Source organism: Vicugna pacos, chromosome 3, assembly GCF_048564905.1.
Source record: "Vicugna pacos chromosome 3, VicPac4, whole genome shotgun sequence".
In the NCBI taxonomy this organism is placed as follows: domain Eukaryota; kingdom Metazoa; phylum Chordata; class Mammalia; order Artiodactyla; family Camelidae; genus Vicugna; species Vicugna pacos.
This window is the reverse complement of record NC_132989.1, coordinates 26,329,520-26,353,576: the sequence shown is the minus strand read 5'-3', so window position 1 is coordinate 26,353,576 and position 24,057 is coordinate 26,329,520. Positions and strand designations below refer to the sequence as shown.

Here is a 24,057-nt window from a genome sequence, read left to right as displayed (position 1 = left end):
GAAAGTGGTCAGTAATAATGGGCATCTCAAGAAATCTACAGGCTGCCGGCATTTGTGTGAGCCTGCAGGAGCCCAGGGTTCCAGTGCACTCCCACCAGCCTCAACTTGATGACACCTTTGGGCCCCTGTGTGTATGTATGTCTTGATACTGCTGTAATAAACTCCTACAAACTCAGGGCCTTAAAACAACAGAAATTTATTCTCTTTATTCTCACTGTTCAGAGGGCCAAAATCTTGAAATCAAGGCATCAGCATGATCAGCTTTTTTTGAGGCTCTGAGGGAGAATCTGTTCAGTGCCTCTTCTAGCATCTGGTGCCTCCTGGCAACCCTTGGCATTCCTTGACTTGTAGCTGCACCATTTTAATCTCTGCATTATTCTCCTCTGTGTTCCTGTGTCTTCTTTTCTGTCTCTTATGAGGTCACTTGTCATTGGCTTTAGGGCCCTCCTTTATCCAGGATGATTTCATCTTGAAATCCTTACCTTAATTCCAGTCACAAAGACCTTCATTCCAAAGTAAGTTCACATTCTTAGGTTCTGGGTGGATGTATCTTTTGGGGAGCCACTATTCAACATACTACAGCTTCTTTTCCAAAGTTCTGGAAGGGAGAATCTGTTTAGTCAAGGGAACAGGGTCATTGGAGTGGTCACGTGTCATTTGTTGGTTGCCTGGCACCTGAAGAGCCTCCCTATTGAGGAATCTAAATGCGTGAGCTCCACCCTCCCCATTGCTGGCAATGTGACTTAATGGGTTAATCACATACCCCACCTGGAACTTAGGCTCTGAGCTGGTGACAATTCAGAGTACACTTGTGTTGTGGCAGCAGCCTGAAAGGGCAGTGTCCAGTGGTGGCAGAGGTGGCCAGTAACCAGTGGGTGTCCTGACTTAGCTTTTCCCTGGTTCTGTTCCCCCACCCCCTATTTTCTAACGCTGGTTCTGCAGCCTTCACATTGATTGCACAAGACACCCCATAGTTGGCCTTTTCCCAGTAGAGCTTTTTTTTGCTTGACTTGGCTAAGTTGGATTGGTTTGCCAAATAAGCCACCAAGTTAAACTTGCCTTAACTTGCCAAAGCATAGAGACGGAGGCAACCCATATACTATATTGCTTGCCTAATCTGGGCCAAGCACTGTGCTAGACATTGTGGTAACAGGGGTGAAAACCTGGCTGATGGGGACCATGGGCTCTGAGTCTAGGGTTCAATGTCAGCATAACCCTTAGCGTTTATTCATCCCTCCACTGCACCTCGTATATGGAAACTGAACTGAGGCAGGAGATGGGGAGGTCTTTTCTCCAGGTTATTACAGGGATTACTGTGGTCAAATTAGGACCAGGTTCAGGGGCCTTTTCTGCCCTCATTCCATGTTTTTCCATCCCAGCTAATCAGTGAATACACAGTGAGTACCTACTGCATGCAGCCCTGTGCCAGGTGCTCTGTGGAGAGTCAGCAGACCTATAGTCTTGGGGCAGGGGAGACATGGCCATAGGAAGGTGACCTGCCACTGGCTGAGAGAAGTGCTGAGGGCCCACTGAGGGAATAGATCTGAAGAGCGTTGTGCACATCCCAAAGGGAAGATGGGTGGTCAGGGAAGGTTTCCTGGCAGAGGAGGGGTAGAAAAGGCCTTGAAGGATAGGTGAGATGTGAATCTATCCTCTGGCACCCAGTCTGGATGAGGCTTCTGTGGGGGCCTAGTGGGAAGAGGGTAGGGGTCAGTTGTGATGTGCCTTGAATGGCTATGGTGGCCTTTCTTCTTCCCTTCTGTCTCCTTCTCCTGCTGCTTCTCTCTGAGTAGGGCTGTCACAGTTGTTCAAGTGGTTTACTGCACAAGGATATGCAGGGCAAGTTGGGGACCAGAATCTAGCCTCTCTACCACCCACCAAGCCATGCACCCTGAGGTGGGGCTGCATCTCTCAAGAAATGTGCTTTTCAGATGTACACAAAGGCATGTTATGAGTTAGGCAGCTCTGTGCTCTCTCTTGCCTTTGTCCCCCTCCTCTGCCAGAGCCTTACTGACCTGACCAGGCAGGCATCTTTGCCTTGTCCTGCCTGCTCCTGGCTCTTGGGTAGTGCATGTGGCAGCTCCTCCCTGGACATTAGTGCTTGCCTCTTGTGCTTTGAGTAAGTGTATCTGAGGCTTGGGGGCTCCTCCTACAAGTGACCCATTTGAGGATGGAGCTGAACCCTGGGAAGTAAGAATGAGGTGGTAGCTTCAGCTCAGACCTGTTCTCTATGAGGCTCAGAGCTTTCTCCTTGAGAGAAAATGGCTGGGCCCCTTCTTGGGGGACATATATCCTTGCTAGGGGAGATAGAAATTTCTCCCACCCACAAAATCCCTTGAAGCCTAGTACTGAGCACATCTGTGGAAGTCCTCATTCCCAGAGCACAATATGATGTGATGTGGGCATGTAATAAATTCAAAAACAGCAGATGCCGAAGTGGCAAGGTCTGCACCAGGTGTTCTGGTTGCCTGATATATGAGCCATCCAGCTGCCAATGCGTGGGAGGTGGAGAGCAGAGGTGGTGGGGTGCAGATGTTCCAAAGGACTGGATGAAGCCAGAGTTTCTCACACTGTGGGCACTTGAGGTGGTAGTGATGATGGGGGCCCCATGCCAGATGCCCAGAATCAGAATCTCTAGAAATCTGGACAACATGCTGGAATCGCTGTTGATTGATACTGTGAGCATCAGTTTGCCCACATATTGAAACAGATATCTTGCTTTAGCTTCTGCCCTCCAATTCTGTGCTTGCCTAAGCCCTTGAGGTCAATGGGACATTTCCCTGTGACAGCTCATATCAGCTCCAAGTGAAGCCAAGACTGGGACTCCTCCTGTGGCTTTGCCTGCCTATCTGATGACTGAGGGAGTGAGGCGAGGGGAGGAGCCTGGAAGGCATGCAGGTGCACATTAGAGGGTGCATACCTGTTCAGGGCAGCTCTGGAGGTCTGACTCCAGACCGCTCTGGAGCCAGTAGGAAGGTGATTTCATTTCCTTATTGAGAGGACCTTTCTGATGTCAACACACTGATGAAGGAATCACTTCCCTGGAAAGATGGGAGAGAAAGGCCCTTAGTGCTGAGCAATTCATCTGATGCTTCCAGAGTCTTTTGAGATTCTTGGTTTATTATTATTATTGTTGTTGTTGTTGTTATTATTATTTTAATGAAGAAAAGCCAAAATAGAAGAAAATAGTGGCAAATTATAAATGTTTACATGTAATAGATTAATGTGATCAATACATAAAAATAAAAAGCAGTCTGTGCTGTACCCAAGACAATTTCTGTATTTTAAATGAACATCAAATTATAGTGCCTGTAGGCATGAAGATCCAGGAATAGACCACGTGTAGATTTCATTCAGAGTTAATACCCACAGCGTTCAAGCCCTTTTGAGGACACGAAGCCAAGCAACATGGCCCCCTTGCCATCCTCCCTTTCAGAGACACATCAGCTTGAGGTTGAGCAAACTATCTTTTAATAACTTACTTACTTAATTAATTGAAAACTATCCTTTAGAGATGCTATAATAGGAATGAAGGGTTAGCGTTCTGTAATTACAAGTGCTGGGATGGTAATCGGCATGTGTTGGAGGTGGGAAGGACACCCTCGCATTTCATACTTCCCCCCAAATTGTTTTAGCTGCGATTTATCATTCCCCATCCACTCCAGTTGGTTAGACGGAGTATTAAGTGTGCTCTGGCACCTACCTGTATCTGAATGTTGCGAGGCTACAGGCAAAGTTCTCTTCTCACAGTATACCTGAGCTCTCAGAGGCAGTTTGTGATGAGACATGATTAGTGGCCGCTAACTAAGCCACTCATCCATCTTGGTTTGGGCATGGGCAGTGCCCGGCACTGATAAAGCTGTTGGAAACGCCGATGTCCACAGGGGTGGCCTTGATGGGAATTTTTGCACAAAGTAAAGCCGTGGAGAAGGCCACCCTTTCTAAACAAAATTGCTCAATTTCCCTCATCCTTTTTCTTTTTTCTGGAGCTACCAGGGGGAGGGACAGCCTTGGTTTCATGGGTGGCATTTTGGAAAGAAGCGTAATCTTTCTGGAAAAAAGAAAGAAAAGGTGCAGCTACTCAAGAGGACGGGATGAAGAATGAGGTGGGCCCCAGAGGTGCGCAGTGTTCCTTTCAGTCAGTTAAATACACCCGCAGATATGCGTTTCCATCTGAGAGAAGCAGGGTGGGGTTGGGGGAATGGAAAGAAGAAACAATTCCCTATTTTCTTTACTGATGACCCATGACAGTTGTGGAAGGGGGGCAAAAGGGAGGGGGAAATGAGACAGGAGGGGGGAAACAGAGGGGTCTTTCAGTGACAGAGCAAGGAAAATGGCAAATTATCCATGGTTTCCAGAAATCCGTGAAGGCCCCCTCGGCCCCTGCCCTGCTAAATACAGTGCCGGCTGTATGCATTTCCCACCTCGGAGATGTCTTCGTAAATATTCTTTGGCATTGTGCACTGATGTGTTTGGTTGTGTACAATCTGCCTACGTGTGGGATGAATCTTGGCCTCCAGGGGTAGCCCTGGTGCAAATCTCCTTTATTCTAGTGCTGGGGAAGAAATGCTTTCCAAAGACACACTGGGCAACTTTGCAGCCAAATAAATTCTTTCCATAAGAATTCTTCAGATTTAAATGGAGGTAGTTAGTCAAGCCTGCTTGGGGGGCAGGGGGACAATACGTGCTTAGGGTGGCCCCAGGTTTGAAAGTGCGTTTTTTAGTGTGGGCCAGTCTTGGGTGAAACAATGTCCTTTTTGTGCCCAAAGTAGACTGGGGGAGGCGAAGGGGGTGTGCACCCTTGTGCACAGAGGGCCCACAAGGGTGCAGGCCCAGAAATGAAGAGGGAGCAGGCAGAAGGTGCCTCCCCCCCCAGCTGTGAGGCCTGCAATCATTTTCACATCAGCTGCTCAAGGCTACCAATCAATCCAGAACCTCCTTCAAAGCCTCTGAGTTTTGCTTTAGTAGATTTCTTGAAGTTAAATCTTCTGGGTTCAAATAAACGCACACATACACACAGACACATATACACCATAGCCCCTGCTGTTGCTGTCACTAGATTCAGCTCCCCAAATCCAGGCTGCACCTGCCACAGGATATTGCTAAAGCCAGAGTTAATTTTGCTGAACAGTTTCATTTTTGTCTGCTTCATGTTTTTGAATTCTTAAGAACACCTTCAGTGGAGATTAAAAACACCCTCCCCCAAGATGCTTGTGAGTCAAGTGCGGGAAAAAGTGTGTGAGTGTGTTTTCTTCTGTGTGTACAAAAGAAGTCGCAATGAAATTCATCCTCATGGAATTAAAGTATTGGTTTAAGGAGAGACTTTAGAAATAAAAAGAAAATGGAGAAAAAGCTCAAGTGTTTGCCTTTTGCTTTTCTCTACTTTAATGCTTGGCCACATAAAAGTCACGTTGGGTTTGAACACAAATGCATTTTGTTTGTAGTAATTAAAATGTTTTAATGAGACAACCATAAAATCCACCATTAATTATTTTATTTCAAACACTTCTGCCTTCTTTTGAACCAGGTCTATTTAGAAATAGTTTAGAGAGTAGCCTGCAGTTTTATTCTTTCCTCTGCATTATACACAGGAGTGGAGAAGTCATTTATAAATAATTACACAATGTTTTGGGTCTTTGGGCTTGTATAATATATCAAAGCGATTAGTACACTTATTGTTCCATTGTAAATGCTTTTTTTCTCCTTTCAGTTTCACTTGCCTTGTCTTCTAGCTAAACCTTTTTCTGGAAATCTTTTGTCTTCTTCATTCTTTTTGCTTGTTACAGTCCAGGAGCATTCTTCTTATTCAAACAGTCGCAGCAGGGGCAAAGAAAGCGACTTCGGCCGCATCTTAAGTTTTACCATAACTTTCTGGCATTATCTTTTCTTCCAGTTTTCCCAGACTACCTAGGGGCAATGAAGAATTATAACATACATGAATTATTGGTACTTCTCGAGTTAAAGGGGGGAAGAAAGCGCCTCATTTTCTATGCCCCCAAGGGCCGGAGCGAGCGGGCGGCGACTGAACAATGTATCGATCGCTTTGCATCTCTTTGGGACGCCGGCCGCGCCCGCGCCCCCACCCTCGCCGCCGCCGCGGGTCTGCTCTGGCCCCGGGACAGCCGGCCTTCGTCGATTTCTTTTATGCAGCCACAAATAAAGACTCCTTGGCTGGAAGAAGGGGGTCTTCTTCCCCGCACCCTGCTCCCCGAGCAGGCGAGCCAGGCGCCACGGCTCCTCCCACGGCGCAGGGCTGAGCGCGCGCGCGCGCGCGGAGGAGGCGCGAGGCTCCGCTCCCCGCCAGGCCCGCTCGCCGCCGGAGCCGCGTGAGGGGATTAGGGCCGCACGAGAGGCGACTGCGCGGCGGCCGCCGGCCACGTGAGGAGAGATGTGGCTTCAAAGGTCCCCACCCAACTAATCCTTGTCATCCGGCAGGCCCGCCGCGTCTGGCCCTGGGGCTGGCTCGCGGCCCCAAGACGACCACCTGTCCCCTCCTCAGCCCGCTCCGGAGGCCCCGGCGAGGTCGGGTCTGGCCGCCGCGACCACCACGCCTGTGCGGCAGCGGGGCCGCGAGCCATTTAGGGCCCTTCAGAAGCTCTCCTGAAGAATAAGGACAAAATCGGGGAATATGGGTGTTGGCATTAAAACAGGGCCAACAAGAAGACAAACGCTCAGAGATGAGTCCGAGAAAAAACACGGGCGAAGAAAACCCGCGGGAGAGGTCCAGTTGTCCCCCCTGAGGCGTCTTCCAGGCGGGAGGGCTTTCTGTCACTCGGTCCCTCTCACCCCTCGCTGGCCCCCGCCCTGGGCCTGAGGAGCACGTCGCAATCTGTCAGGCCCTCGCCCCGGTTTCCATATGAAGGGCACGCCGGCGCCTTGGGAGCGCTGAATGGCCGCTCGAGGTCGGCCGGCGTGCACGCCCCCAGTCCGGGCTGGATTTGGCCGCATTTGCATAGCAGGTGCTGATGCTTGTCCATTCTTACTTAAAGAAGTTTTAATATGGGATAAATTACCAGGAATTAGGAGCAGGCGTGGGCGGGAATAAAGGAACCGTGTCGCCCGTCTTCTTCCCTTTGCCTGGCGCGGGGAAAGCGAGAACTATTTAGCGAGATTCAACTTTAAAAGTCCTCTCCTTAACAAGCCACCAACCTCCCGAAAAGGAGCGGAGAGAAAACAGGAGGAAACTTTGAGCAATTTGATTGTAGAATCTGTTCTGCAGCGAGTAAAGCAATAATCCCAGGGATAGTAATACGATTAGCGTGCAAAGATCTCTGAGTCAGAAAGTCTGGTCGAGTTTAAAATGTTAATCCTGACCCTAATCCTCCCGGTTGGAATGGAAGTGCTGTGCCATTGAGTTCCTGTTTTCTTCCCCTACTCTTAAAGTAACAACAGGCGAGGCCCACCTCAGCCCATTTCTTGAGGACAAGGGCACCAGCCAGGGTCTCCTCTGGGCAGGGGTGCTGGCTCCCTCCTCCCTTGTGGAACCAGGTTCATTGTGACTGTGCTGGCCCCTGGGGTTCATTCCATCTGTTTGGAATCTTGCAAAGACTTGAAGCAAAGTGGAGTTTCAAAGAGATGGGATTTTGAAGAGAGTGATTGAGGTGGGCTCACCCACTGGGCCCTGTCTCCTAGCCTCCTTTAAGCCAGACCCAAAGGTATCTTCTTTAGATGGGCAGCATGGTTTTTGGATTTTCAGGGTCTCCTGTCTGGAGAAGGGGAGTGGCTGCCTCACACTCCAGCCTGCCAGGTTGTGGGTCTGCTCATCATCCTTGAGGGAGAAATGCCTGGAGTCTGGGGACCTTGAGGAGTCTCTAGATACTTGTAGGACTGAGAAGGGGCCACGGTGAAGATACTGCTACCCTGGTGTTGATACTGCTACCCTGGTGTTCTCCACACCAAGATGTTGTCAGACTTAACATCGGACATGCTGTCAGACAGCTTGGGGACAGTAGTCTGCCCGCTCTCTGAGGGGGCAAATGCCAAGGCTCTCATCTCCCTTGCCCTCTGGCTAAGGAGTTTTACACCTTCCCTCTCTGTCCTGCACATTTCTTTTTAGAGCTCAGCCCACTCTGATCTCTGGTGGTTTCTTTCTCCTGGTTCAGGTTGACCCCACTTTGGGGCAGGATCGCACCTGGGATGATGCAGGCAGGCCTCTGGCTTGCCCCAAGCGCTTCCGAACATGCCTGCTTTTCCCGGGAGGCAGTGTGAGTTGCCCAAACGGACCATATGGTTTGGAGCAAGAGCCTCGGAGCCCACAGACAATGGAGAAGTGAGAGGCCCAGGTCAGTGGCGGAGCTCGCGCGGCTGCAAACCTCTCTTTCAGCCTAATGAAGCTGTTGTCTGGGGGTAATGATGCAAATGCCCCGGCCCTTTCTTGCCGCGATAGTCTAGAACGTGATTTGTCATACAATCTGAATCTTTGGGAGGACTTTAGACAGAACCTCCCCCAAAGATGGAGATGAGCCATATGTGCACTTTGCATCTGAAGTGGGGGTGGGGGCGGCGGGAGGGAGGATGCCGCCCACATCAACTTTACAGAAGGACGGTGTTCTGACAGCCGGAAGGGCCCGGTCCAGGTCCCGGAGAGCCCAGTGCTGCTTGACCCCAGGAGGCTCACGCATGGGTGCAGCATTGGCGTATGTAATGACGGGTTAGCAGTGTGTTGGAAAAAAATATAGAGGATCTGGATATTCCGAGTGAGGTGGTCGTTGTTTGCCATATTCCTTTTCGCGTACTGCATAGTGAGGACAGAGAAGGGGCCATTCTGGATGGAATGCTCACTTCATAACAATGCTTAGGTTTCACTGTGCTCAGTGCTCCAGCTGATGCCAACTGGGGCCAGGATGAGACTTCAAAGAGTATCTCTGAAACAAAAATAGTAAAAGAGAAGCAGGGACTGGGTGCCAGGCATCCTGGACATGGGGAAGGCTGGGGGAGCTACAAACCAAAGTGAGAAAAACAAGTAGGAAAAGTGTGAAAACCAGCTCCGTGTGCATGTAATGACAGAAAAAGCAGAGATTGCTCCTTACGGGAAGGGAAGGAGCTCCTCATTGCACCTCTAGCATGGGCACTATGGGGTCCCCCAGAGCCTGGGCACAGAAATATGTTACTCGTTATCAGTTTAAGTGAAGTGGATTGCTGTGTGATGCGTTGACCTAATATCCCTGCTTTGCTGGATGCAGTAGAGAAGCATCAGTGGCTCAACATGACCCTAATAATAGCAGTGACGATGAGGGGGTGGAGGGAAGGGTCTGTGGGATGGAGCCTGCCCTAGAAAGGAAGAGAGCAGAGGAAGCAAAGATGGCATGTGAGCACACAAAGCTCTTCCTCACCTTTTGGGCGAAGGGACTGGGGGGTTGGGTTCCACACTTCTCTGGGATGACTCCACCTCTTGTAACCTGAGAGTTGATCCTCAAGTCGGCACCACACCACCACCACCAAGCAGCCCCAGGCTCTGCTGGGGGCTCAGCCCCTGAGCTGGTGGAGGGCTTGCTGGGTGGGTATCTGTTCACTCATTTGGTGGTGGTATAACCTTAGGAGAAAAACTGGAGTGGAGTGGGAAATGGAGACGCCACACTCCAAGGAGGAGAGGTCCCTAATTTCCCTTAGTGGCTGTGAGGGTCAGGGCAGATTGAAATCCTGGTGACACTTTCACCACCCATCACTCCCACGGCCACAGGTCAAGTTGTAGCCAAGCTCTGCCAAAGCCCTGGCCACATGATACTCCTTCTGCTCCCTCCGACGCCCCTGCCTCCTCGATGAGCACCGAGGGAGAAAGGAGGGGGGAGTTACTGCGGTGACAGCACCAGCTCTCAAAGCCCAAGCCACAAGCTGCTCACCGCAACACCTGTTACCACCGAGAGGTGTGTCCCAGAGTGGGAGCTGGGAGGTGGCTTTCCTGGAGTCTGGGGTGGGGTGGGGTGGGGTGGGGGTGGGAGCACTGGGAACCCAGTGGGCCTGGATTTTCTGCTTATTTGAGGGCTATGCAGAAAACTTTGTTTAGAGAAATGGGAGTTTTGCTACAACATCGCAGTCTCCTTTCTTGCTTTAACAATTATGTTCTAGATGACATTTGTGAATGCAGGAAATGGCCAGGGTCAAACAAGATCCATCATCATCATCATCTATATGGATATAAATAATATTTGTGAACAAATTTTGTGAGAGGGACGCTGAGCTGCACTGTCAATATACATGACCTTATTAAACTCACAAGCCTATGAGATGTCTATTTTTATCTGCCTTTTAAATATGAGGAGACTGAGGCTTAAGGGAGTTTAAGACACATGCCGGAGGTCATGGGCCGGCTGGCAGTAGAGCCGGAAATGGAACCCAGGGCTCTCTGGCTTCAGTGCCTATGATGCTGACCAGTTGTCATCTTCCTCCTGTCCTTCTCTCCCACTCTGTGGCTAGCTCCAGCTAAGGCCTGGGGATGTGGGGTGGAAACCACAGTCCTACTCTGTGGGGGAGGGTGGCTATCCCAGGTGTGGAGGTGGGGGAGCTCTGTGGGAGAAGGTCTTGTCTGCTGGTTGGTTGCTCTTGTGGGGAAGGGCTGTGACCATGGCACAGAGGGGATGTTTGGGTGTTTGAAGTTGGCCTCTGTTCTTGTTTTCTTGGTGAAAATTGAGAAGTCTGGGCTCCCTGTGGTACCTTGACAAAATCCTTCTCCTCTCTGGCCTCACCCTTTGCATCTGAAAAGGGATGACGGGGTGGGATGTGGGGAAGATCAGGTGTCCCCAGGGACTTGCAGACCAGCGGGAGAGCTCTAGTGCTGCCCTTGCCTTAAGCTTTGGGGAGTTACCTGGCTGTGTGACATCCAACGATCTCCTCCCCTCTCTGGTCTTCCTATCTGTGTAGTGAGCAGAGCTTACAAAGGGCCAAAGAGCTGAGCTAAAGACAGAGTCCTCTCTGAGAGGTGAAGGGGAAATTCTCTGCATTCTGTTTGGTACAGAGTTCACGGTCTTGGAGTTTGTGGGCTGTCATGGACTTCTTGTCCCCATGTCCCTATAGAGCTCAGCATGACCTGGTCACCGAGAGACCCTTGGCTACTTACTTTCCTTAGCTCAGTAGTTTTTCATTCATTCATTCATTTGTTGCCATGATGTTAAGTCAGCTTTTCCTGGCTAAAAGACCACTTAACTTCCCTGCCTAATATCCTTCAAAGGACTCCCGTTGCACTTAAGTAAAATGCCCCTGTCTTTTCACTTTACCCCTGGTGGACAAGGCTCTTAGTCATCTGCCCCCTGCTGACCTGGGTGTATCATAGCCTCACTGCCAGTTCCTCTCTCCTTTGCCCTTTGTTCCAGCACCACTGTCTGCATTTGGTGCCTTTAGTGCTTTCTAGGGCTTTGCACTGGCTGTTCCTTCTCTGCCTGGAGTTCTCTCCCCGTACTCCTCAGAGGAGGACCTCCTGAGGATCCTGGCCAAAGCCACCCTCCCCAGCCCAGCTGTCACTCTTCATCACATCACTCCATCTGCACCAGCACAGAAATCTGTGGGTTGTTCACATATTTATGTGTTTGCTCCTCCTTGTCTATCGCTTTCACTAAACTGAAAGTTCAACGTTAGTAGTAGTGCCCTGTCTATCTTATTAACTGTCTCTCAGTGTTTAGAACAGGGTTTGCCACTTAAGAGATGCTCTGTATGTTTTGTGGTTAAATATGAACATTGATTTGAATGTATTTTAAATGGTGAAGTGTGTGTGCCCAGCTTCTGCCTATGTGTGTAACTTCTCAGCTCCGGGAAGTTCTGGGCTGAAGTGAGAATGAAGTATGAGTGATTTAGTTCTTTGTCGTGCAAAGCTATGTGATCCTGAGACGTCTCTTTCTAGACATGGGGACATTTTTCAGCTTGGCTGGACAGAGCACCTTTCTGACTTGGGCCTGACTCCTGTAGGATGGTTTTGTGTCATGCCCAAACCCCTGGGACTCTCTGAATCATACCTTTTGTGTCAGAGGAGACCTCTGCATCTGCTGGAGTAGGAGAGGGCTCTTGTCTTTATGAAAGAGATCTGTGCAGAAGTGCTTCTCTAAGCAGCGTAGGTGTGGGTGTGGGCTGGCTCTCCAGTCCCAGACAGAACAGAACTCCAGTCCCAAACATCCCCGGAACGCTTGCGAGGGCAGGGCATAGGAGAGACTTCTCAAAGCTGAGTGGGGGCTGAGTGGTTGCTGAGGACAAGGCACACCTGGGTGGGTGACCATCAGCTGGAAGCGACCTGGGACTGGTTCCAAGGAAAGCCATTTGGAGTAGCAGGGGCCAGAAGCGCATCTCCATTGTTCCCAGGAAATGACCCAGGTGGCATGTTTTGGGTGGGGATGGGAGGGTCCCTGCCTTCTTATCAAACCCTCAGCAGCCCTCTCAGTTGCTCCTCACCTTCCCCCAAGTCCTGATTCCACCCACTGAGCACTGGCAGTGGGTCCAGCTGAAGGCTGGGTATGGGACAAGACCCTATTCCTGCCCTCAAAGAGCTGGTAGTCTGCCTAGGACTCAGAACAGAAGCACGCAAAGCAGCCAGTGGTCAGAATTTGCTTGGGACTCTGCCTACATGCTTTCACCCACTCAGCCAATCACCTGTCACTTTATGGTGTGTCTCCTGGGTGCCGGGGTCACTGTGTGTAGTGCTGGGAAGCCCAATGGAGCTGCCCTTCTGGAAGTTACTTTCCAACAGGAAAACAGACCACAGTCACAAAAATGAATAAACATCTAAGACAACAGAGGTGGTAACAAGTTCTGAATAAATAGGGTAACTGTGTGGGGAAGAACAGGAGAAACCTACTCTAGCTGAAGTGGTAGGATCTCTGAGATGATGTGGAAGCTGAGACTTGAGGGATGAGAAGGAGGCAGCCATGGGGAGAGCTGGAGGGAGAGCATTTCAGGCAGAGGCCCAGGCAAGTGCTGATTCTGGGGCAGGAACAAGCTTATATTGTGTGAAGAACTAATGGAAGACCAGGGTATGTTAAGAAAGCCTTCAGGGGCCAGGTGCAAACTTTGGACGGACAATGCGTATCAACGTAACATGAGTCAGAGCAGACATTACGGATGGTGCACCATGTACCTAGCACTGTGCTCATGTTACACCCGATTTAGTCATCACGCCAACTGGATGAGGTGTGCACCATCATACTCCTGTCACGTGGAGAAGGCGGTGGAAGCTCAGACAGGTGAATTCAATTGCCGGAGGACGTGGAGCAAGTCAGCAGTGGAATCAGGCTTTGAACATAAGTCTGATTCAAGAGCCCGAGTTCATAACCACTAGGTGATTCTGTCTCCCATATACAGGGAAACAATATGAACTACACACAACTGCTGCGTGGAAAAGGGCAGAGAAAGGGAAAACCAGAGAAAATTGCAGTCATGGCCTTAGGCTGTTGGGAGGATCATATAGAGAGGTGTGTGGACAGTCATATGACTGAAAAGCCACTATTAAAGCTACACAACGCCCTAAGGAGTTTGTTTTTCTTTGATGAGCAAGGCTTCCCGTGGAGCATCTTAGCTGCCTAAAGGTGGACAGCAGCGCCACCTGTTGGTAAAAATGTTGTACAACTCCAGAGAAAGCTTAGCTCCATCCCTGCTGAAGTATTTCTTAGTCACCTGGGGAGTATGCAGGCTTGAACTGGGCTGGTGGGTAAGGTTGTGGGTAGAGGAGTGGGCTGAGGGCTGGAGAGAATGCAGGAGAACTCAGAGGCACAGCTCCTTCTCCAGAATAGAGAGGGTTGAGTTGGGAATTTGGGCTCCCCGCTCTCCTTCCTCAAGGGCATCAAAGGATCTCAGAAAATAAAAAAGGGGATGTGGAAGAAGTGAGGGATCTGGGATGGCTTGAGAAGCCTGGAGAGGCTCCAGCAAAGAAACAAAACCCAAGCAAGCAAGCAAGTATTTTTGCATAACTGTGAAGTAATGTAAGCTATTCACTACAGTATTGTTTGAAATATAAAAGGTAGAAACGACCCATGTAAGAATAGAGGAGTGGCAAATAAAGTATGTTGCATCCATATAAAAGAATGCTACACAGCTGTAAGAAAATGATGAGCAAAGTCTTTATGCACTGATATGGAAAAGTCCCCAAGGTGTATTAAGAGAGCAAAACAAAACAGCAGCAAAGACTAAGGTGCACACAGTGTGCACAGCATGCGATGATTTATAAGAGGGAATATAAAATTAGTATTCATCTCGCTTGTCTGAGCCAAAAGAAACTCTAGAACATGCACAGGAAACCATCAACACAGTGGCTGCCTGAGTGAGTGAGTGGGGGACAGGAATGCAAGGGAGAGCATTTATCTTGTATCTTTTCATTTTTAAAACATTTAAAAATTAACTGTATAAATCTCATATTCAAGTTAATGGTTTTAAATGGGAAAATTATAAATGAACAAAAAATAAGGTGGAATTCTGATCCCACAGCAGCTTGGTGCTGCTCCTCCTCCCCTGGGTCTTTGCGTCCTTGGGTCGAGAGCTGGTGAACCCACATGGGCCCTGTGTGGCCCAGAGCTCTAGAATACGAGAGCTAGAAGAGACCTTTTATGGGACCATTATCCACAAAATTGGAAACCTGTAAACCTTGTATGTGTAAGATAACTTGTTCCTGGAGGACTGTTGTTAGACTTTGTTCATCCATGCTTTCTGATTCCCATGAGGTTCACAAGGTTGCACACATGAGCTTTCCGTGCTTTACTGTAATTAGTGATGAGTCTAGGTAGCTGTTCATGAGGTTGGTCATCAATATTGACTGAGCTCCTACTAGATTTGGGTGCTGGGCTGAGCCCTGGGAATGTCCCTGAGAAGCCTTGGCCCCAGGGTCTGCCCTTGGCAGGGCTCACCATCTAGTGAGGAGGTGAGGATGTCACCAGCACCACAGCAGAGGACAGCGGGGGACAAGTGGTGTCCCCACTGCCCCCATCCTCCAACATAGAGAATCAGGGAGAAATGGCTGAGTTTGTCTTCTGTGTTCAGAATAAGCATGTTTTATTTTCCAAGTGCCTATGTCCACTGAAAGAATGAAAGATGTGCTTTCTGTTTCTTTCTTGTAGTTTCTATTAAAATTAGTAAGAAACCATTTTCTCTGCTCCCGGGTCACAAAGAGGCAATTGTTGCTTCTGGTTTTGCGGGGGGAAGTGCACAATGCAGCTGGCAAAGCCCCCATCTTCCTGCCTGCAGACTGCCCCCCATCCCCCAGCTCCTACCTGTGTCCCTGGCCCTGCTCTGCCCACTAGAGCAGATAGGACGCATTACACTGTGGTGCCAAGTGGGGCTGGGGCCAAGGCCTCCGTCACCGGGGTCTCAACTTCCTGTTGTTATGTAGGGTGTAGGAAGAGCCTCTAGGCTGCTGTCCCCCCACCCCCACTGAGGTCTCCTGATGAGGCTGTGTTCCCTTTGTGACCTCAGTTCACCTGTTTGTGAATAAGACAAGGTGAACTGCTGGAGACTTTCCAGAATTTAGCTCCTACAGCCATGAAGCTGAACTGGGGGAAGCTCACGGCACTTCCCAGGGAATGGGATCCAGTCTATTCAGGTGGGCATGGCTCCCCTTCACCTTTCTATCACAATAAAGACATCTTTCTCTGAGCCTCAACCAAAGCCAGCGTGGCTCCACAAAAAAAACATTCAGGAAGGGAGCTGGGGTCTAGTCTGAGACCCTTCCCCCTTCTGGGCCTCAGTTCCTGTCTGTCACCAAGAGGCCAATGGATGAGGCCCCTTACAGCCCCAACTTTATCAGAAGCATCTGTGGTCCCTCAGCAGCAGGTGTGGAATCCGGGTCCCCTTGGCCAGTCCCGCCCCTTCTCCCACTCGTGCCTTCTCAAGCATCTTGTGGGAGTGAATCAGAGTTGTGTGTCCCAGTGCTCCATGCAAATCTTAGTCGTGCTCTGTAGTGGGAGCTGGGGGGCTGGCTGCAGGGGCTGGTGTGCAGGGGAGTTGTTTGCCTCCCATTCAGGGAGGGGCTGCCATTTAAATGTGAATGTGGTCTCTGATGAACTTATAATTAAAAACGACAGGCTGAAGAGAAGACAGGTAGCATACATCTTTGAATGTGCCTCTGTTTCTAGATTGCAGTATTATTACACTACTAATTAATGTTTTTAAAAGTCTGCCAAAAACCGTATGGGTTCTGTGACAGCATTTCATTAAACATTTTGGCAGAGGTTCAAAAGCATTTGTTTATTAAATGTAGACCAGAGATGCTGCAGCATTCTGCTTTGGTGTTTTGTCCTGTTGAGGGCCTCAGCGGGTGGATGTGACCTTGTCTGAGGGCCTCTGAGGGGCTCCCTCCTGATCAGCAGAGGGGCTTTTGGAAGTCGATGTGCAGTCATGGTCCCAGGTGGGACCTGGGCTAATCTTTGCAGGGGTGATAGTGATGAAAGGGAGCGAGGGCAGAGGAGACTAAGGTGTCAAAGGAGTCGGGTGAATTTGTGGGTGAAGTCTTTATCTGGGCCCTTGCAAGCCCTGAGGTCACTTTGGGAATCCTTTGTCGCCTCCAAGGAGCAGCCACAAGGTGGAGCCTGGCACCCATCTCCCAAAGGCATCTACTCACTCCTGCAAGGCTTTTCCAGACTGGAAGGCCGGGAGGTGGATGCAAAAGACTTGGAAAGAAAAGCTCTTAGAGGGCAGTTCCCCAGTCCCTTGATGGGGATTGCAATGTCTCTGCCTTGAAGGAAATCCTGTCTCCTTGGCCCCCAAACCAACCCAGTTTTGCCCCAATGAGATAGTGGTGTTTTTCTTCCATCGCAGTCCAGGGCCCTGAAGGTCAGAGCGTTTGCCCGGTTCCCAGAACCAATCTGGAGCAGAGTCCAACTCCCAAGTCCATGTTTTCCCCCATTGCAGATCCTACCATGTGTCATGGGAGCATTAGCGTTGTTCCTGACCAGTTGCTGCGTTGTGTTATTCTGGGAGGCGTCTCTCCGTAGCAGATGGTGCGCCCTGAAATCGTGCACTGTGGCAGCTAGTTACTGTGCCAAGAAGCAGAGAGCTCTGGACACCCAAATGTGTAAAGCAGTGCTTTCTGAGAAAACTAACTTCTTTTTAAAGAGATAATATATGCACAGGAATAAAAGTCAGACAATATGAAAGGGAGTGTAATGAAAAGAAAGTCTGTTGACCCTAGTTGTTTAGCATCCTTCCCTGGAGGTAGCCATTGTTACCAGTTATTTGGGGGCTCTTCTGGAAGTGTAGGTATGTACTTGTGCAATAGACTATGTTCTTTTTTTAAACAATTGGTGGCATATTGTTCTGGATACAAGGTGCCCCCAGATCTACTCTCCCTCTCGTTCTTCTGCATGCTACCCAGAGGCTGGTCATTATGGGCTTCACTGGGGGCCCCCTCACCCTCTGCTTTCAGGTGGGCTCAGTCAGTGGCAGGCACTGGCCAGAAATGGTGAAGTGGGAATGGGCGAGACTCAGGTATTTCATTCCCATCTCCTGCCCTGCTGGCTGGGCTCTCTCCAGGGCTCTGTGGACGGTCCTCCCCTCCAGCTACACTGTCACTCTCACTCCTTCAGGGCTCAGTTGCTAACAGCTCCCCACTGTCCCTAACCCCAGGGGACTGCATTATCCCTTTTGGCTTTCCTTAACTTTGCCCACCTTTTAATAAATTCTCTCAGGAGTGTGCTGGTACATGTTTAATAAGTGGCTCTCTGGGAAAAACCAAACCAAACCAAACCAAACCAAACCAAACCCTGATTTGTATCATTTCCTGATTTCTGTGGTGTAAATTCTTCCACCATCCAGTTACCAACAATTTCATAATCAGCTTACAAAAATTCTGAACATGTAACAATCCATCCACTCTCATAGGTTGGTTGAGCTGGTCCCAGCACACCACTGATTTTCCTTTATTAAAGTGCCTTTAATTGCCCCATTTGAGTGTGCCACCCCTTTAAGGAATGCTGGTCAGATATTTTGTAGGATGCCAGAAATGGGCATTTGAAAAAATTTTTTATTGAATTGTAGTTGATTTACAATGTTAGTTTCAGGTGTACAGCAAAGTGATTCACTTTTACATATATATACATATATATATTTTTTCAGATTCTTTCCCATTATATGTTATTATAAGAAATTGAATATAGTTCCCTGACCTTGTTATTTATCTACTTTATATATAGTAATGTGTGTCTGTTAATCCCCAACCCCTAATTTATCCCTCCCTTCTTTCCCTTTGGTAACCATAGTTTGTTTTCTATGTCTGCGAGTCTGTTTTTGACTTGTAAATAGAATTTGTATCTTTTTTTTTTCAAGATTCCACATATAAGTGATATCATATATTTGTTTATCTGTCTGACTTACTTCACTCAGTATGATAATCTCTAGGTCCATCCATGTTGCTGCAAATCTCATTCTTTTTATAGTTGAGTAGTATTCCAGAAATGGACATTTTTGATGACAATATTCTGTCAAACCTCTCTCCCAAATGACTGAATCACTTCCACCTTTGGATCCCAGGATCCTTGAGCAGAGATTTTGTGTGTAATTGGTTGGCTGATGGGAATAATAAAGAAGAGTCTGGAGGCCCACCTTGTCTTAGGAGAGAGGTCAGAGGACATTTGTTTGGGAATAGGCTGATTGTGGCTCAGTGGAAGGAAAGCCCCTTGAAGAGAAGGAGCAGAATCTCCCACATCAGCACCACAGTCTAATCTACAGGTTTATAGATCTTCTCCTCCATGGAGCACGGGGTTTTCAGAGGGGCCAGGGTGCAGGGGGCTGGGGCAAAAAAAAACTCAGACCGCAGTCTGATGGTGTTGGCTCACCTCCAGCTTTGCCACTTGCTGGCCTGGGGTTCCTTATATTCTCCGAGCTCCAGGTGCCACACCTCCAGGGTGGGAATAGCGTCCTCTTCTCAGGGGAGCCTGAGGATTTGACGGAATCCCAGTGGGGACCCCACACATTTTCGCTTCTCTGGAAGAGACTGTCCTGATAATGATGACTGGCTCAGAGAGGAACTCAGGGCCCAGAAAAGGCAGGAGATCTTTGCACCTAGAACCTGTTTATTCTTCAAGGAGCTGGAAACGGCCCCTTTCCTACCTGGAAGAGGGTATTTGGGGAACCCAGGCATCTAAACCTGCTTTTAGCTTTTCTTTAAGGATAACTATGCTATTTTAGGACAAGCCAAAGCTCCCTTTGAATGGCTTCTTCAGAAACCTGCCTGGCACCTTATTTTGGAGGAATGCAGTTAAGGCTTGTTTGTGGAACTACAATGCATGTATTTCTTTGTATTTTGAAACCAGAATTCAAGAGTGTGTGTGTGTGTTTATGTATATATCTATATCTGTCTATTCCCCCCCGAGTGTATTGAGCTTTTTCAGAAATGAAGGTTTCAAGGTTCCGAAAAGCAAGCCGATTCTACCAGGATGGGGTAGAAAATGGGAACCACCCAACTCATGAAAATCTTCCACTTACAGTTTCTGAACTTGCAGGAACAACGATGCCATGTGGAGGAGAAAAGGGATCCAACGTTTCTTCCGGGGATTAAAAGTGAGTCCAAAATTGCAAGGACTTGGGAGAAAAAGGCTCTTGTTGAGTTTCCCTTTGAATAACTGAGCCTCTTTCTCTCTGAGCACCAAGTGTTGAGATGCAGCATCCTTACTGCCTAGAAACCCAACAAAGACTGGCTTGGTGGCTGCTTTGAGGTTTCTGTTCCATGTAGAATTTTAACCATGAAAAGACACAAAGATTGGTTTCTTCTGAGTCCTTAACTGAACACACAAAGGGAGACAATTAGTGGGGAGTTGGGCTACTGTCTCCCACCAGCCGTGCTGCTGCCATGCAGAACCTCATCCCCTCCCCAGAACGATGTGGGGTACACCACCCCAGCCCCCCTCTAGCTCCACTGTTTGGAGATGTGCCATGGATTTAGCCGTCCAGGTGTGGAGAGTGCTGGGCTCCAGAGAGGCCACGTGCTGTGCTGTAGAGAGTGTGGATTGTTATTTAGTTTTGTAGCCTGGTTGTGCTACTCACTTGCTGGTTGTCCTAATCTGTAAAATGGGATAATAATGCCTAGATTGAAGGCCTGCTCATAGGATGAGGTGAGATGACCATAGAGTGTTGGCACAGAGTAAGGATGCAATCATGGCAGCCATTCATATAATACTCTTCTTCTCCCCATTCCAGGTTTTTGGGCACAGGTATCCTCTGCCTGACTTTCACAGCCCCCCATGCCATTCCCAGCCCCATACCCTCCACTTCAACTGAGCAGGTCTCCATGATTTCTCCTGTCCATCTTCCTGTACCCACATAGATAAGGGGCCATGTCCCTGACTGGAAGCAAAACTCTTTTTCTCTCAGAGCTCAGCTTTCGTAGAAATAAAGGACTGTAAAGTCCTCCCCTAGGGATCACTGTAAGGGATAATGTAGACCATGGAAACAAAGTACCTCGCATAGTGCCTGACCCCTCGTAGACCCAATAAGGGCCCTTCCCTTCACCTCCGCCTGGAACATAAGCTGGGAAGGACAGCTAACCATACAAAACATCCCCCACACAGGCTATATGCTGCCTACACATGGCACTCAGGTGACCTCCTCAGTGCCTCTCCTGGTTCATAATGGGCATGTGTGTGGACTTGAGACTTAGACTCCAGGGTGCAGACTCATCTGTCACTTTCACTAAAAGTTGTAAGTTCCTCCAAGCCTTAGACTACTCACCTTTAAAAGAGTTTGCAAAAAAGTACCTAACATTTAAATTGTTTTAGGATTAAATTATGTGAAGTATGTATAATACATAGCCCATAATAAGAACTGAGTAAATTTATTGTTGGTCTTCAACAAATGTTTGAATAAACATTTCTATAGTTGACATATGAACAGCTTGCCTGGCTATGTATATTTAGTGAAATCAACATACCATAACATACGCAATTGTATCCTAACCTTTTGAATTTCTTTATTTTCACCTATGGTAAACAGAGCTTCAGTGAACATCTCCATACAAGTATTCATTTCCTAGATTGGAATTCTTCTTTTAGGACAGTCTTAGAAATGGGATTATTGGCATAAAGGGTTTATTCAGCAGTTCCAGAGGATATTTCCATTTTGCCACACAGGCTGCTAAGAGATATTTAAAAATACAAAATACTTGGAAAATGTGTATTATACTTAGCAATCACTTCTTTTTGAACTTTTAGTGGACATCTTTCTTCCATGTTAGCTTTTAATTTTAGCTCAGTTGAAAATCCATGGCTTTAAAATTTATTATAGTATGTAATTATTTTTATTTCAGGTTTTAATTCAATAGAGTTGTTATTCATAGTTATTTGTTTTTAAAAGCCTTATTATTTATAAAGTTAATGTAAGTATTATTTCATGCTCCTGGACCTTGCTTCCCCCTACCCCCCTCCCCATCCTTCTTTTTTCCTTTATTAAGGAAACACACTCCTTTATATGTTATGTCTCTTGATAAGAATAAGTTGGCTTCTGTAGCTGGTAAAAGAGGGTTGGGTACAACTTCAGGCGAAGCTAGATCCAGGGCTAACCCATGTGCACGTGGTCCTGTCCCTCCGTTTCTCTGCTTTGATTCCTTCTGTGTGTTGGCTGTGTTCTCAGGCAGGTTTTCTTAAAAGGTTCCTAAAGATGACCTCCCGGCCCTGAGTCCACATCTTTACGACTTGTGATCAAAGTGAAGGGAAGCCTCTTTGTCCCGCTTCCACCTACTAAATCTTTTACAGTCCCTGATTGGCTTTCTTGGGTCATGTGTTCAGATCTCAGCCAATCAGTGTGCTGGGGGGAGGATGCTGAGCTCTGGCCATTCTGGGTCATTACTCCCATTCCCTACTCTTGGGGGTCGGGTCGGGTCGGGGTGGGTGTCATGATTTACAGTCCCCTCAGGTTTCACAGGTTTAGGAAGGGGCCTCCAAAGGAAAGAGTGGGATGCTGGGATGTTGTTACTAAGAAAGTGGTAAGTTAAGCAGCACGCAGGTTGTGATATAACCACAAGATGGCGCTTTCGCTCTTTCGCCTTCACGTGGCCACTGGGCCCAGATCGCCTTCCCTGGGTCTTTCTTTCAGTCTTTTACCCCACAGAGATAATGTTTAGTGGACCTCCTGCTCACCGTTTTTCAGAAGTGAGGCCTTGCAGCCTGTAGCAAAAAGAACAGGCCTACAAGAGGTTGTATGCCGTGAGGGGCATGGAAAATGATGCTGTGTGGACGAAACTAGTTCAACACCCAGCCGGTAGTTTGACTTCACTGGTGGTGTTTGGTATTGTCTATTAAGCTTCTTCTCTTTAGCGAGAGTCCTCAGTACTCTGAGTTCACCGGAGAGTCTGTTTTATGCAAAAGAGTGTTTGAGTTAGTCAGGAATTTGGCTGTCCTGTCAAGAGCATTTGAGAAATCTCTAGAGGCTTTGGAACCATCTCCCTCCCAAAAAGCAGCCCTGCGTTGGGGAGGCCAGTTGTGGTGGGAGAGTGGGGGGCACACTCGGAGAGCCCACGGCTGGGCTTAGGGGTGGACAGGGGTGTGGTGGGGGGGATGCTTGCCCACTCTTCTCAGTCTGCTTTCCGGCGATTTGGCTGAATGAATGTCACTGTCCTAGGGCCGACATGGTCCTGGGGGTTGGGGACCCAGAACTTTGTGGTCATGTGTGGATGACAGTGTAGCCTGATGTTCCACAGGGTAGAATAAATTCTCTGAAAGAAGAGCCTGATCTTCAGGGCTCAGCTCCGAGAAGCAGTCTCTCAGACTAGTCCACAGTGACCACAGTGGCCCCTTCCTTTATTTTCCCTCCCCAGCTAGTCATAAAACACTTACTCTATGCCAGGTAATTGCTAGGGGCTGAGAATTCAGAGACAAAACCTGTTTGCTATAGTCAGAGATCCTGAAACCTAGCTGGAGAGAAGAACGTATCTAGAAAAGTGCTGTTTGGCATAGACGTGCTGAGGTGGGGTGAGAGAGTGTGGCTCAGACAGGACTGGGTTGAAATCTGGGCTTGGCTACTAGGTAACTGGATGATGTTATGCAGGTGACTGAGTCTTCATCAGACTCTCTTCTTGGTTATAAAGCAGGGATGGTAGTATCGATGCCAATGCCTATTTCATTGAGTTGGTGTGAAGGGGAAATGAGAACACATGTCAGTCACCTTGCCCTGAACTGAAGACAGGGAGATGCGCAGGTCTCAATGATTTCTTATCCTGTACGGGAGGTGCAAATGTTTCAAGACTGAGAGACAGAATTAACACACTGGATGATGGAATGTGAGCCAGGCTCTCCCCCAAGGTTTGGAGGGCTAGGGAAGAAATCGGTGAGAAAATAATTAACTGGGATGAATGTAAAGTGGTGGGCTCAGGTTCCAAAGATCAGCTACCCAAACCCAAGGATGGAATGTGTGTCTGTGTGGCTTGACACTCTGTCCTTATAATGAGGCCTTGGGGATCAGTTAAATGCCAGCTTAATGGATATGATGAGATTGCTAAGAACAGTAGCACAGACTTAGGAGTGGTTAATGAAAATACAATGTCCTGGCAAAGGAAATTAGCCACACCCACGCAGGAGGGTGGGGTGTGCCCTGGATGGAAAAGGGCCCAGAAGCCATCACTGGGAATGGCTGAGCAGACAGGCAAGTTTAGCCTGGAGATGGTCAGATATGTCACAACGTGAGCCCTGCCTTCCAAAAACATCAAGCGCTGGTGCCTATAAAAGGTATTATGCTGCCTCTGTGTTGCTCCAGAGATGGACCTCAGGAAGCCTCTCTTAGGATCCTGATTTTAGGGATGAATTTTAAACCTTTTTAGCACTTGGACTTTTCCAGCCACAGAGTGAGCTGCTTTCTGAGTTGTGAAGCTCCTGTTACTGGAAGCATTCAGGCAGCCTCTGGAGGCCTGATCTGGGATGATCTAAGGCAGGAATAACTCACCTGGAGTCCAAGGAACCATAAAGATAACTTCAAAGGAATGAAAGAATCTCCTGGTATTGTTTACAAAATAGTCTGAGCATTTTGTTTCAGGAAAAAGGAAATATAGCATTTATCAGCTTTCCAAGGGGGCCCAGGATCCAAAAGCAGTTAAAAAAATATACAACTTGAAAAAAATTTAACTATTGGATACAAGGTAGGATTAGATTCTAAGGTGTTCCCCCCTTCCCCAGA

At 48.4% G+C, this 24,057-nt stretch overlaps 1 protein-coding gene and 1 long non-coding RNA gene across 2 annotated transcripts in view; one reads left to right on the top strand and one right to left on the bottom strand.

The window, feature by feature from the left end:
• LOC140692804 (uncharacterized) overlaps positions 1 to 24,057 on the top strand; it is a 218,901-nt gene that overhangs the window by 30,585 nt on the left and 164,259 nt on the right. Inside the window, exon 2 of the transcript XR_012068420.1 lies at positions 8,103 to 8,282. The gene's annotated coding sequence lies outside the window, so the exon portion shown is untranslated. The remainder of the gene's footprint in view (positions 1 to 8,102; positions 8,283 to 24,057) is intronic.
• LOC140689454 (uncharacterized) lies at positions 5,478 to 7,462 on the bottom strand. The gene is made up of 2 exons (XR_012064408.1): positions 7,014 to 7,462; positions 5,478 to 5,907 (listed from the first exon to the last, which is right to left on the bottom strand). It is a non-coding gene; the product is annotated as an uncharacterized lncRNA (long non-coding RNA).